The following is a 13260-nucleotide window of genomic DNA, read 5'->3' on the forward strand; positions in this document are numbered from 1 at the left end:
AACCATTGAAATTCCCCCGTTATAGTTAGTGCAGGCAACTATAACTCACGCGACCGCAATCCTCTGCTGATGACATATGTGTCTTTATGAAAAAAAAATATTTGTAATATATGTATAGCTAAAATTTTATGGAAGAAGACATGGGCAAATAAGTGTCTAAATACAGTATTAGCATCAGCAGAGGATTGCGGTCGCGTGAGTTATAGTTGCCTGCACTAACTATAACGGGGGAATTTCAATGGTTTTTCACGAGTGAAATGTCCAGCTAACTATAACATGTGTGAAACCTATGGTTTTTTTCAGTGAATATATATATATATACTATCTACTGGCGGTCGCCAGTAGATAGTTATAGTTAGGACCTATTTTCCATAGATAATCCGCAACATTCTATTTGGAATAAAGTTGGCACCGATTGAAGAATCTTCGCGAAATTTTCCAAACTTTTGGCCAGCTCCGCTCCGCTCTTACCCTGAAAGTTTTGCGGTGATTCGTCAAGCGGGGGCTGAGAAAAAAGGGGGGTCCCAAAACGCGTTTCCCCCATGCAATTTCCCATAGGACCTGTTGTCGCAGCTACAGCCCGAACTGCTGAACGGAATTACACCAAATTTGGCAAAGAGGTAGTCCTCAGTTCAGACTCGTGCCTTTTGCTTAAATGGTGCAAATCCGTTCAGTAGTTCCTGAGAAAATTACAGTTAAAAGTACATATATATCTATGGCCGATGAGGATCCGCGGACCCTCCCCGCACCCAGCGCGCACCCTGCCATGCACGAGCTGAATGCTAATTGGCTGTCAACACTCCAGATCAGGAAGTGTTGGCAGCCATCTTGTGCCTCCAAGATTGAATATGCGGCCCCCCCGCAGCCCCGGGGACCGCCACCCCCCGGGACTTCATTATAAATGGGTGGGGGGGCTCAAAGACCACCCCCGGGGCTTTAATTTAATGTATGCGGGGGGCTCATGGCCCCCCCGCAGCCCCGGGGACCGCCACCCCGGGGCATGTTTGTTTAGAAAAGAAAAAAAAGTGTGGGGGGGGCTCGAGTCCCCCCACACGCCCCGGGGACCGCCACCTCCCCGGGCCACTAATTATGCCGCGGGGACCACCACCCCCCGGGGCTTAAAATTAAGTGGGAGGGGGGCCGCGTGACCCCCTCCTGGAGCCAAAGATGGCCCTGGGGACCGCCACCCCCCAGGGCCGGCTCCTGCAGTGTCCCGGGGTGCCCACCCCCGGGACACTGCTGTTTGCAAAGGCAGGGCGGGAGCCTCGCGGCTTCCACCCTGCCATTGCAAACTGCTTTGCTTCATTGAAGCGAGAGCAGGGAAACCTGCTCTTGCTTCAATGAAGCAAAGACGATTGCTTTTCCACATGGGGAGCAGCATGTTAGCTGCTCCCCATGTGGAAAAACAATGCCGGCTCCCGCAGGAAGCGGGGAGCCGGCTGGGACCGTGGGGGGATTGGGACCCCCCCATGGTCCCCAACGAGATGGCCAGGCCCCGGGGGATGGGTTTCCCGGGGCCCGTGGTGGCCCCCCGCCTAAAAATAAATAATTTAAAAAACGGCCCCGGGGGATGGGGTCCCCGGGGCCAAAAGGGGACACAGGAGGGGGGCAAGGCAGCCCCCCACCAAAAACAAAAATAAAAAAAAGACCATGCCCTGGGGGATGGGGTCCCCGGGGCAAATTTTGGCCATGTGAGGGGGGCCACGCGGCCCCCTTCCCGTTTTTTTATTTGTTTTTTTTTTATTAAAAATACAAATTGGGGGCAGGCCCTGGGGGATGGGGTCCCCAGGGCCAAATAATATGAAAAAGAAGGGGGGCTACACAAAAACATTTTTAAAAAAACAGGATCGGGGAGGAGGCCACGCCCCCTCCTTTCATCACTCTGCAAACGCGCCCCCTGGCGCGTTTGCAGAGGGGGAACGAATTCCCCTTCAATACTGGGGGTCCCTGGGGGCCAACTAGCCCACCAGGAACCTCCAGTATGCGCCAGGTGGCTGCGTTGCAGAGAAGTGTAATGAGGCCACGCCCCTTTTTACACCTCTCTGCAACGCATCTCCCTGGCGCTTACTGGAGGTACCTGGTGGGCTAGTTGGCCGCCAGGGGACCTCAGGATTCAAGGGGACTTAATCTCCCAACTTAAAACATGCCACGGGGTGCGTTTGCACAGTGGTGAAGGTAGGGGGCGGGGCCTGAGGTGATACTGTGCAAACACACCCTGTGGCGCGTTTTAAGTTGGGGAATTCATTCCTCTTCAATCCAGAGGTCCCCTAGGGGACAACTAGCCCACCAGGTACCTCCACTAAGCGCCACGGAGCTGCGTTGCAGTGTGTTGTAAAAAGGGGTGTGGCCTCTGAACACCTCTCTGCAACGCAGCTCCCTGGCGCATACTGGAGGTACCTGGTGGGCTAGTTGGCCGCCAGAGGACCTCAGGATTCAAGGGGACTTAATCCCCCAACTTAAAACACCCCACGGGGCGCGTTTGCACAGTGGTGAAGGTAGGGGGCGGGGCCTGAGGTGAGAGCTGTGCAAACACGCACTGTGGCGCGTTTTAAGTTGGGGAATTAATTCCACTTCAATCCTGAGGGTCCATTGCAACAACTGTAACTACTGTACTTAAAAGTCTGTTGCCTATTTGCCAAGTATTTAAACTAAAGTAATTAATTCTGAGAAAGTATATTTTGTATTGTAATGTATAATGTAATTAAAAAAAATATCTAAAAATAAATAGTTTAAAAAATGTAGTAAATCAGTATCAAAAAAATCAGTATAACAATTAATACATTAAAAATTGTTATTTACAAAACCTTTGAAATTCACTGAAAAAAACATAGGTTTCAGGCCTGATATAGTTAGGAATTTGCATTTAAAAAACTTTTGAAATTCATTCAAAAAACCAAAGGTTTCAGGGGCGTTATAGTTAGGAATTGGCATTTAAAAAACCTTAGAAATTCACTGAAAAAACCATAGGTTTCAGGGGCGTTATAGTTAGCTGGACATTTCCCTCGTACAAAACCCTAGAAATTCCCCTGTTATAGTTAGTTCAGCTAACTATAACTCGCGCCCCCGCAATGCACTGCTGATGACGTCACATATTACATCACTTATGACATCACTGATGACATCTGAAATGAAATCACTGATGACATCACTGATGACGTCATCCATGTGATACATTAGTGTATCTTCTCACACCCTTTGATATACTCAATCAAAATTTCAGACGTCCATTCTCAAAACCATAGATACTCCAATACCAATAACTACATACCCACTCATTGACTCTTAGATCTACACACACATCCACTCACTCACCTGTACAGTCACCCATACTTACAGTCACTCAGTACAGGACTATCATATGCATTTATACACCTACATAGACACTCACACACCACCAATCATCCATAGAGGTACTCTCACATCTAGTCAGTCATGCAAATAATTAATCACACTCCCATTTACTCACCTATGCAGTTATACACACACAAGTTCACGTACTCATAAAAATAGTACCACATTCTTATGCTCTTATACAATCACTGATACAAGCACACACTCATCCATACAGCCACTCTCACAATCACACACTCTCACATATACCCACTTATATACTCTTACACACATATATACTGCTTTTCACATATGAAGTTACTCACATATGTACCACTGAGAGATACATTCAATCACTAACACACCCATACATACACTCACCCAACCATACAGTCCATCACAGATGCACTCTTAAAACCATGCACCCATAGAATCAGCCACTTACACATGTATGCACAGAGTCACACACACCCCACCCACACAAACACTCAGGCACCCATACAGATACTCAGACAACCAATCAATAACCCATAGAGACACTCATATAGTTATTCACAAAACCATGCAGCCGCTTATACATCAACAGACTGACAGATACAGACATTCACACAGTTTAGTCACTAGTCTGCAGTAAGATACATTTAATGACTCACTTATAGAGTCCGTCACGCACCTACTAAATCATCCATTCACACACTTATACACCCACTCATTCTTCCATAGGTTTTTCCCTATATATATATTAAACATATTTAAAATTTACAGAAACACACACTCACTGGATGACGTTATCAGTGATGTCATCAGTGATATCATTTCAGATGTCATGAGTGATGTCACTGACCATGTCATGAGTGATGTAATATGTGACGTCATCAGCAGTGCATTGCGGGGGCACGAGTTATAGTTAGCTGAACTAACTATAACAGGGGAATTTCTAGGGTTTTGTATGAGGGAAATGTCCAGCTAACTATAACGCCCCTGAAACCTATGGTTTTTTCAGTAAATTTCTAAGGTTTTTTAAATGCCAATTCCTAACTATAACGCCCCTGAAACCTTTGTTTTTTTCAGTGAATATATATATATATATATAATACAGATTTTAGTTACACTACAGCCAAACTATTTCTAGAAATCTATGGTGGTAAAGCTGAGGGATTAAAAAATTTAGGTTTGATGAGGCATCTCCGAACATTAGAAGAGGGAGACCAAGCACGACAGCACAAAAAGACTATGGCCTATCCGAATATCTGTAATTAACTTTATGTGTGGTGTGTTTTGCAATAAAACATGCAGATCTATTGATGCAAGGAACTATCCTGAAGAGCTGGTAACAAACGCGTTTTCTAAAATTCACAGATAAAATGGAAACATTTAATCTTGAAAATTATTCAATCTTCATCCAGTAGATGGCGCTGGCATTTGCTAAATACTCTGTTACTTAGATTTGCTTCGAAAGAATTCTAATGTTGCTGTTTCGCATTTGAAGGACATTCGAGAGCTTTACTTGAGCACCAGGCAGGGAAGTAAAAGAAGCCCCTGCAGCCCTTGTGACGCAGGGGGGTCAACAACCCTTCACCCCCCCACAGCCTTTCAAGGGGGCCCAATTCAGCCCAAGGCCCATGAATATCTGTAAGGCACGGGAGACACAGGGGACTCTCCTCTCTAAAGACATTCTGCAAGGAGGTCCGATCATTTTGATCACTTAGGGCCAGATGTACTAAACTCTTGTTATGAAATACCGGCCGAAATTTGCGACCAGTACTTTTGCTATTAGTGTGGTATTTTGCAAACTGACCTATGTACTAATAGATCAGTTTGCAAAAAATCGAATCATTGTGGGTTGCAAATCTATCTACCTTATGAATATTGAGGGAGGTTGCAAATTATGACCATCTCGATTTGCTGCCATCAAAGGGACCGTGGCCTGTTGAGGTCAGAAGATCACCATGTCTGTGATTGTTTTTAAATCAAGCAATCTTTTTTTTGCCTTGTGAAATCTTGTGTAATTATTTTTTACCTGGTGAAATCTATTGTAATCAATATACATCTTAAAAGGGACTTACAGCCCGTCCTTACTTTTTCATTAGCTTGTGTGCTTGTCACTTTGTTTTCCTCAGTGTCTGTTGGTTTTAGCATACTTCCTGTTGTTTTCGTGTGTTTTTCTTATCATTTGGGTTTAGCCCGAGTACTCCTTTTCATCCACTTTTTGTGACCTACTTTATTCTCTGTGAGCTGCACGTGACTTGTGCTCCTTCCTTTGAACTTTTCTTCCTCCTTTTATGGCACTATAGCATCAGAAACATATTTGCACAGACAGAATGTTTTTTTTCTTTTCACACTTGTTGCAGGAAACAACCCCCACAATTTAAATCAAAACTGTCAAAGATGTTGTTTTGCTTTACACTCTGCTCTCATCTTCTTGACCAACAGCTTACCAGAGAGGAATAGCGGTCTTCGTTGAGAGGAGACGTTGTGTGGTGCAATGGGCAGAGCTGCTGACTTTAGCACTGGGGGACCTGGTTTGAGTCTTGGCGTCATCTCAACATCCTGGGATTATTGGCAAATCACTTAATTTCCCCATGCCTATAAACAAAAAAATGAATGTGTCCTTGTGTAATTTAATTTTTGTTCATGTCAAGTGCTCCAATGCCTTCGGTTTATGTGCGTGCTATGTAAAACTACAAAAAAGAAAATAATAAACCTTATCTGCTTTATTATTTTGATATCTGTGCTAATGTAAACAGTAACTGAAAGGCACTCCTGTGCATGACACGCACGAGGCTTTTATGAACTTAAAAAAATAGGCTTTATACTTAATTTGATTTTTAGTTAAGATAACTGGGCTTTCTTTTCCATAGCGCCAACATTCTTTCGAATAGGGCGTATTCTAGAGGAATGCAGACAGGGGAAACCAGTAAGGGGAAGTGAGAAAATATTACTGAAAAAAAGTCTATAGCTTGGTTTGTGGGGCCTCAGACAGAAGTTTGACAACAGGGGCCTTTTAACATTGCTGAACACAAAGTAATTCAATTATGCTAGTTATTGGCCACTGGCTCACTAGTGATCGCACACCCCTTCAGAGGGTGCATTTTTGCCAAAATATGTATCGCCTCCATCTCTCGTCCCTTATGAAAATTCACTATTCTATTGTGATTGATGGGGCCTAGAATCTTTACTGGCAGACACTGACTGCAGTCTGAGCAATATGACATGGTGCCCCCACTCTCAGTGTTCCAATAAATGTGCTAATTGCTTTTATTTGTTGCTCCTAAAGTATTAGAATGCAGCAGTAAGCTGTTTCACAGTGCTTGGCAACCAGAGGCAGCTTTAAGGATGGGAAACAAAAAGGAAAAAATACACATCTCAGAACAGTGATGCCCTTAGGGGTCTGTTATGGGCCATGTTCCTTTTCATTTTTGCCTTGTTTTATTTCTATCAATATATTTTATGCCTTGGAGTAAACAAAAAAGCACCATGACGCGGTCAATGCCGGTTGTACCATAGCACTTTGTTTTTATTTACATTAAGCCATGTTGCCCAGCAGTCAGTGCTGCTGTGCAACATCTCGAAAAAATCACTGACAACGCTAATAGGCCTTGTATAGGCAAAATATATTGGCTTCACCAATGCTGGTTTTAAATGCAGCTCATTTTCCTTAAAAGAAAAGGGGATCAGTTAAAAAAATTGAAAGATTTGCCAACATTTTTAGGACCACTGCCTACTCTTAATAAAAGTTTTGTCAGTATTCACAAATGGGAAGGGGTCGCTCAGGGACCCCTTCCTGTTTGTGAGTGGTTACCACTACTTTTGTGTGGTCAATCACAAAACACAAATGCATCCCATTCATAATCCGTATTTGTAAGCTATCTAATCACTGCCCAGCCAAATAGCGATTCAGTTTGTAGTCGCAGATACAAATTAAAATTCCAAATAACAATTGGGGCCCGATCTCGCTAGGAAGGCCTCCAGACAGGTTCCGGAACGAGCAAATCCGATTAGGAGCCTATGTTTCCGACCGTATCGTCCCCCATTCCGAACTACCAAGTACGATGTGAGGATCTTGTCTGCAATGACTGATTCGTTTCCAAACCCGATCCTGTCAGTCCAACTCGTTCGCAGCTGAATCGTGCCACGCAATGCAGCGAGCTTCCGAACGAGCGAGTACGAAGCATGGTTTGGACAGCCGTATCGACTCAGTTTTGCAGAGACTAAACGGCTATGGGAATTGGAGTTTGGGGGGCTGTAGCAGGCCCCCCTTCACCCGGGGCCCTCTGAATCGGTCCCTAGTGGGTACCCATGGATCCTCCTTTCCATGCATGCACAATGTGGCGGGCACCATGTGGTGCCCACCTCAGGGTGCAAGTTTTTCCCCACCCACCCCTTTTTGCTATGGGAGCCTGTGTATGCGTTCAGTATACAGACTCCCATAGAATTTAATGGCAGTCCTAGCGAACTGAGTCTGAGATACGGATGCATCGGAATCGTTTGCTCAGATTCCTGGAGCACGATTTGCTAGGAAAGCCCTCCAGATCTGAGTTGTACGGAGGACTTTCCTAGCGAGATCGTAATCGTGCCCTTAGTGTTTGATACACACCAAAAAGCCATTTTGCAGCCGCAAACAGTCTGATTTTTTTAATTGGACCCTGTGCAACTGCAAAAGGCTTAATAGAGCAAACCCCAAATTACATTACACTTTTAGTTTTTTTTGCCACCAGGAGATTAAGGATCCAAAATCTGGTCTTGAAAGTGGCTTCCCAGTTCCAAGGTCGGCAACTTTGACTTTGTGCCACATCTCCTCCTGTCTGGTTTTAATTATGTGATGTGACATGTATTTTTAGATTCACTTACAGAATATTGACACCCAAAATATCCCCATACAATAGATAGATAGATAGATAGATAGATAGATAGATAGATAGATAGATAGATAGATAAGCTTTAGTCGACCAAAATGTCATAAAAGCTGCGTTTAAGATACATATTTCCTTTCAAAACATATTGCAAATATACAACGTTTCCGAATTACATAAGTAATACATACAGGAAACAATGATCAATTGAGCCCTAAATTCGATAAAGCATATTTCATCTGAAGAGTGTTAAAAACAGGATAACATTAGCAGATGCACAATTCTATTTGTCAAATACATTTCTACAGTTAAATTTCATCTTCAAAATGGTAAGGGGACAGTTTTCTAAAATGCTATTCATAAGACCCCAAGATTGCAGCAAAGCTTTGACAAATAAAGTGCTTGTGCCAGACAGTGCACATAGTTTTTACATTACAACATAACATTATAACTTTCCTAGTTTCCAGTGAACTTAAACCGATCTTGCAAGGGCTTTCTACCTTATGTTCCATGCTTGTCCCAAGAACCTTGCTACACAGCATGCAAAGAATGGCCTAGGATCAGACCTGAGAATACGTAATGCTGTGTGGTGGTCCTGTGTGCCCAATTGCTGACCAAGCGGCTTCAGCCATTTGGCCCGTGGTGCTTTACATGCCGGGCAGGCCAACATTAAATGGGTAATGCTTTCATTAAGGGTCATACAGCATGGACAATTTTTCCCATTGTTGGTTGCCCACTTTACTGTCATCTCGCAAATGGGAAGGATTCGGAACCTAAAATGCATATACAGCATTCTGTCTCTTGGTACCAGAATTGCGTCAAGGAAGGGCTCAAGATGTCTTATCTGTTTGTGGAAGAGAAGTTCTGCTGTTAGTTTAGCCACATTTGGTTTGGAAATCTCCTGTTGGTCCACCCAATCCCAATATAGGCGTTTGAGATCTTCTCTTCTAGGGGGTTCCTGACTGTCCCAACAGGATTGAAGGCCTATGGCTGTCAGGGTTCTTTTAATACCAGCACTCCAGCCTATTTTGCTGCGGATGTCTAGACGGATGATCTCGGTAAGGGCATCAGCATAGGAAAGAAGCTTGGGAGTCCGCCTAATGCGGGCTCAGAAAAATGCAGGGCGTAGCCTGGCTACATCAGCTATTGGCTGCCTACCCATTTCCAACAGTAAAGGGGTGAGGGGAACATACCTAGGAGCCATGTCCAGGTCTCTTAAAAATGTATGTTCCGATCTACTAAGCTCTTCAAGTTTATCAAAGCCCCAAACCTCCGCTCCGTAGAGGGCAGAACTTTTTATCATATACTTAGAGAGCGGGAGCTATAGGCCTAGTGTGTGAAAGGCGGTGTTCCTTCTCTATTACTCCTGCCACACGCTTGTGTGCCAACAGCATCTTTGCTAAGTGGGGTCTCGAAGACATTTTGTCTTTGAGTCTTACACCAAGGTAATCAAAGGTGTCCACCTTTTCAAGGGGTATCCCTCCCAGCAAAGGGTCGTCTTATATGATCTATGGCAGTTGAAGGCCATAAATTTGGTTTTTGTGCTGTTTATTACCAATCCCTGGATATTGCAGAAGGTTTGAAATCTGTCAATAAGGTGTTGTAATCCAACTGGGGTCTTTGATATCAACAGGGTGTCGTCTGCAAACAACAGGGTTGGTATCTTATTGCCACCCAGGGTAGGCAAGTCTGAAGGCTCCTCAAGGAGGAAATCAACTACCCCATTCACATAAAGGGAGAACAACTTTGGAGCCAGGACACATCCCTGTCGAACTCCTCTGTTGACAGGGATGCGCTCTGTTAGTTGTCCCTGCTCACCCCATCTGACTTGGGCTGAAGTCCCCTCGTGGAGCCGAATTTGAATTTTTAAGATGAAAGGGGGGATACCCATTTCACCAAGCGTCGCCCACAACCTGGATCTAGGAACGAGGTCAAAGGTCTTCAAATCGATGAAAGCGGGATAGAGCCTGCCCTTGTCTAGCACCACTACCTTCCCATAAATGAGGAGGAGTCTGACTGAACACTTGGTCCATTGTCCCGGTCTTTGACCTAAAACCGGCCTGATACTGGGATAGGAATTCTTCATCCTCAGACCAAGACTGGATCCTATGCAGAAGCATCCGGCCAAAGACCTTCTGCATAGCATCAATCAGACTAATAGGTCTGTAGTTGGAAGAGTTGTCTTTGTCACCCTTCTTGTAGATGGGGACAACTTCAGCCACCTTCCATGACGCTGGGACTGGTGTGCCAATGGCTATTTCATTTTTCTATAAGTGAAACATAGCGAGCCCAGTGGTGGGGATCGGACAGGAAAAGGTCCCCAGGCAAGCCGTCGGGACCTGCTGCTTTGGATGGAACAATTTTATTTATTGCAGCTTCTGCCTCCTGTAAGGTAAAACACTCCTCTTCTATACTGGGCACGTTTGGTGCCTCGAGCTCGCCTTCTTTACTAGCCTCTGCTGTTGAATAGAGTCCTGTAAAGCGGTCATCCCAGATCTGGCTAGTGATATAATTTGGGGCTGGGTGTGCACCTGCCTTGCTTACCCAAGTGACCAAATTCCAAAACAAGCTGGTGTCTTTGGAAGAGCATGCGTCTTTGAGTTGTTCCCAGAGTAACTCATCCCACTTCATCTTTGCTTCTCGCTGTGATGCTTTGATGGAATTTCTGGACAATTTTATGAGGATCTGATCTTTTCCTTTGATGGCTTTGGCCAGGAGCAGGCTTTTTTCTCTGCAATCTTTGTTATACCAGGAGTATGGGTCCTTGATAGTGTACCTGGGTTTTTTATTCTGATTTGGGGATTGAAAGTGTGTATTAATTTGGCTAATAGTGTACGTGTGGGCCTTGTACACGTCCGCTGGTCTGGTTGGACTTAGGGCCGCGGTGTGCAGTTTGGCCATACCGGCGCTTAGCTCGTATTTGATGCCTGCAATCTTTGCGTCACTCAGGGCTATCTTTTTCCATTTCAAAAACTTTTTACAGTTTGATGGGACTATGTCCCTGGTAACTAGCTGTAGTTGGTTTATCGACTGGTAGTAGGGTGCCTTCCACAAGGGCTTCAAGGTTAAGCACAGGGAATTATGATCACTCTCTGTGGTCGAGCCCACTGACATATCGATCATACTTCCCCATATTTTATATCGAGGATGTGCTCGATCCAGGATGGACTGCTGGCTCTATTGTAGGTATTGGCACCTTGCTTATCAGATAATGTCCTGCCATTGGCTGTCCTCAGCCCATACTCCATAGTAATGGCATTAAGTTGGAGTACCTGCTGTGTCCATTTTTTGACTAAGGGGAGGTCGAGCTGGGAGATTGCCCACCTGCTATCTTGATCTTCTAATCCCAATATGTCTTCTAGTGCCAGGGGTTCGAAGGTACAATTAGGTAAGCAGTTAGCTAAGCATTCGTCTAATGCTGTCAGTGTGGCTGAGGGTCTACCTCCCTTTGTCCCTCTTGCATAGATATTAAAGAGTTTGACTGTGGGTCTGCCCCTAGGTCCCCTAATTCTTAACGATATGATGTCAGGACTTAAGCTTGATTGAAGGATGATTCGACAATCTAGAGTAATCCTTATCCAAACAATCAGACCCCCGGATGGGCGCCCTCTTCCCATTGAAGTTACGGGTGAATGAAAGCAGGTATAGCCAGCTTTGTGTAAGGGGACCACGTTCCATGTCTCCTGAAAAATACATACATCAAAGCCTTCCACTAGTTGCTGCCAATGGGGCAGTGGGATTTTACTGGTTAAACCCGCCACATTCCAATACACAATCTTCAATTGCTGAGGGTCCATAGGACCGGAAGCGTTGCTTTGTGTGGAAATGTGAGTATTGGTTGGCGTATGGGATAGTGTTTACAAGGCTATATGCACTTGATTACAAGATGTTTGTTCTTCATATATGGAGCTATAGGGACTACATGGGCTGGCCAGGCATTGGGAACTATCTCTAGAGCAGGTTGGGAGGTTGGGAGAAGTAGAATTAGGAAGAAAGCTAGCTGCGTAGTTGGAGCTATATGCTATGCTGGCAAGATCGGGATGGCGAAGGGTCGTGACCTGTAGTCAGTCATTGGCTTCCAGGGAGGAGCTGCCTGCCAAGGGTGTTGGTGGCTGTTAGAGTGGTGTCCTACCTTGCTTTAATGTTGGAAAATGCCAAAATTGAATGGAAGACCCATCAGGGGCACAGGTGCGGAATTCTAGGGCAAGGAGGTTTTCTGCCATCTCGGTTCCCCTTAAGGTGATCTCCATATTATCCAGGTGATTAGTTGGAGGAGAACACCTCCGTGCTCTGAGAATGTCATCACTGATCGACAGCCCCTGACATCACGGATCCAATGGATCACCTTATTTATCAAAGTCTTCACTCTCATAGGCGTGCTTAGTGATAGTTTTCGGGTCATTGATCATGAAGATTTTTTTGGATTGCGGCAGGCTGATGGTGGTTGGGGCAGCTGGCAAAAACGGCTTACCTCGACTTGCTTGTGGAGGAGGAGTGGCTTGCCATGGATGTACAGCCCTATAGCTGTTTGTAGGATACTGTGGGGCAGCTAGCATCTTAAGCTTATCTTGTATAGGGATGTCAAAACAACTCTTTCTCCCAGCTGGAAGATCTTTAGTAGCTTGCTTGTGGATGGAAATAGCTGGAATAACCAGGTGGTGTGAGATAGTGTCCTGAAAAGTATTTCATTTGCTAGGAGATACTAGTTCTTGTGGGGACAGATCATTGTGAGTGGAGTGTGGATGATGGCTATGTACAAGGGTGTCATGCTGTATGCGAGACGGGTCTGCCTTTATTAGCTTTTTGACTAAGGTTGTGAGACCTTCTATCATGATTTTCATTGTGCCAATCTCTGCTCTAAGTGTGTTTAAAATAAGGTGGGTGTCTGCGGGTTCTAATTTATTTTTTATGCTAGCCTTCGCGGTGTCACGTGCCAAGTCAGGGGATGATGGCGCAGGCTCATTATCGTTGCGATAATCGCTAAGATCCTGTAGGAGTGAAAATCTGTTGGCGCAGTGGATTACTGGCTCTAAATGAAGGGTACTTGAGCCAGTATTATCAATGGAGGCAGGGGGAG

General features: G+C 44.9%; 1 protein-coding gene across 2 annotated transcripts in view; it reads left to right on the top strand.

Moving 5' to 3' along the window:
• Window positions 1-13260, top strand: part of LOC146811672 (microfibril-associated glycoprotein 4-like) — a 639295-nt gene that overhangs the window by 533723 nt on the left and 92312 nt on the right. The window lies entirely within an intron of this gene.

Source organism: Triturus cristatus, chromosome 7 (assembly GCF_964204655.1).
Source record: "Triturus cristatus chromosome 7, aTriCri1.1, whole genome shotgun sequence".
NCBI classification, from domain to species: Eukaryota; Metazoa; Chordata; class Amphibia; order Caudata; family Salamandridae; genus Triturus; species Triturus cristatus.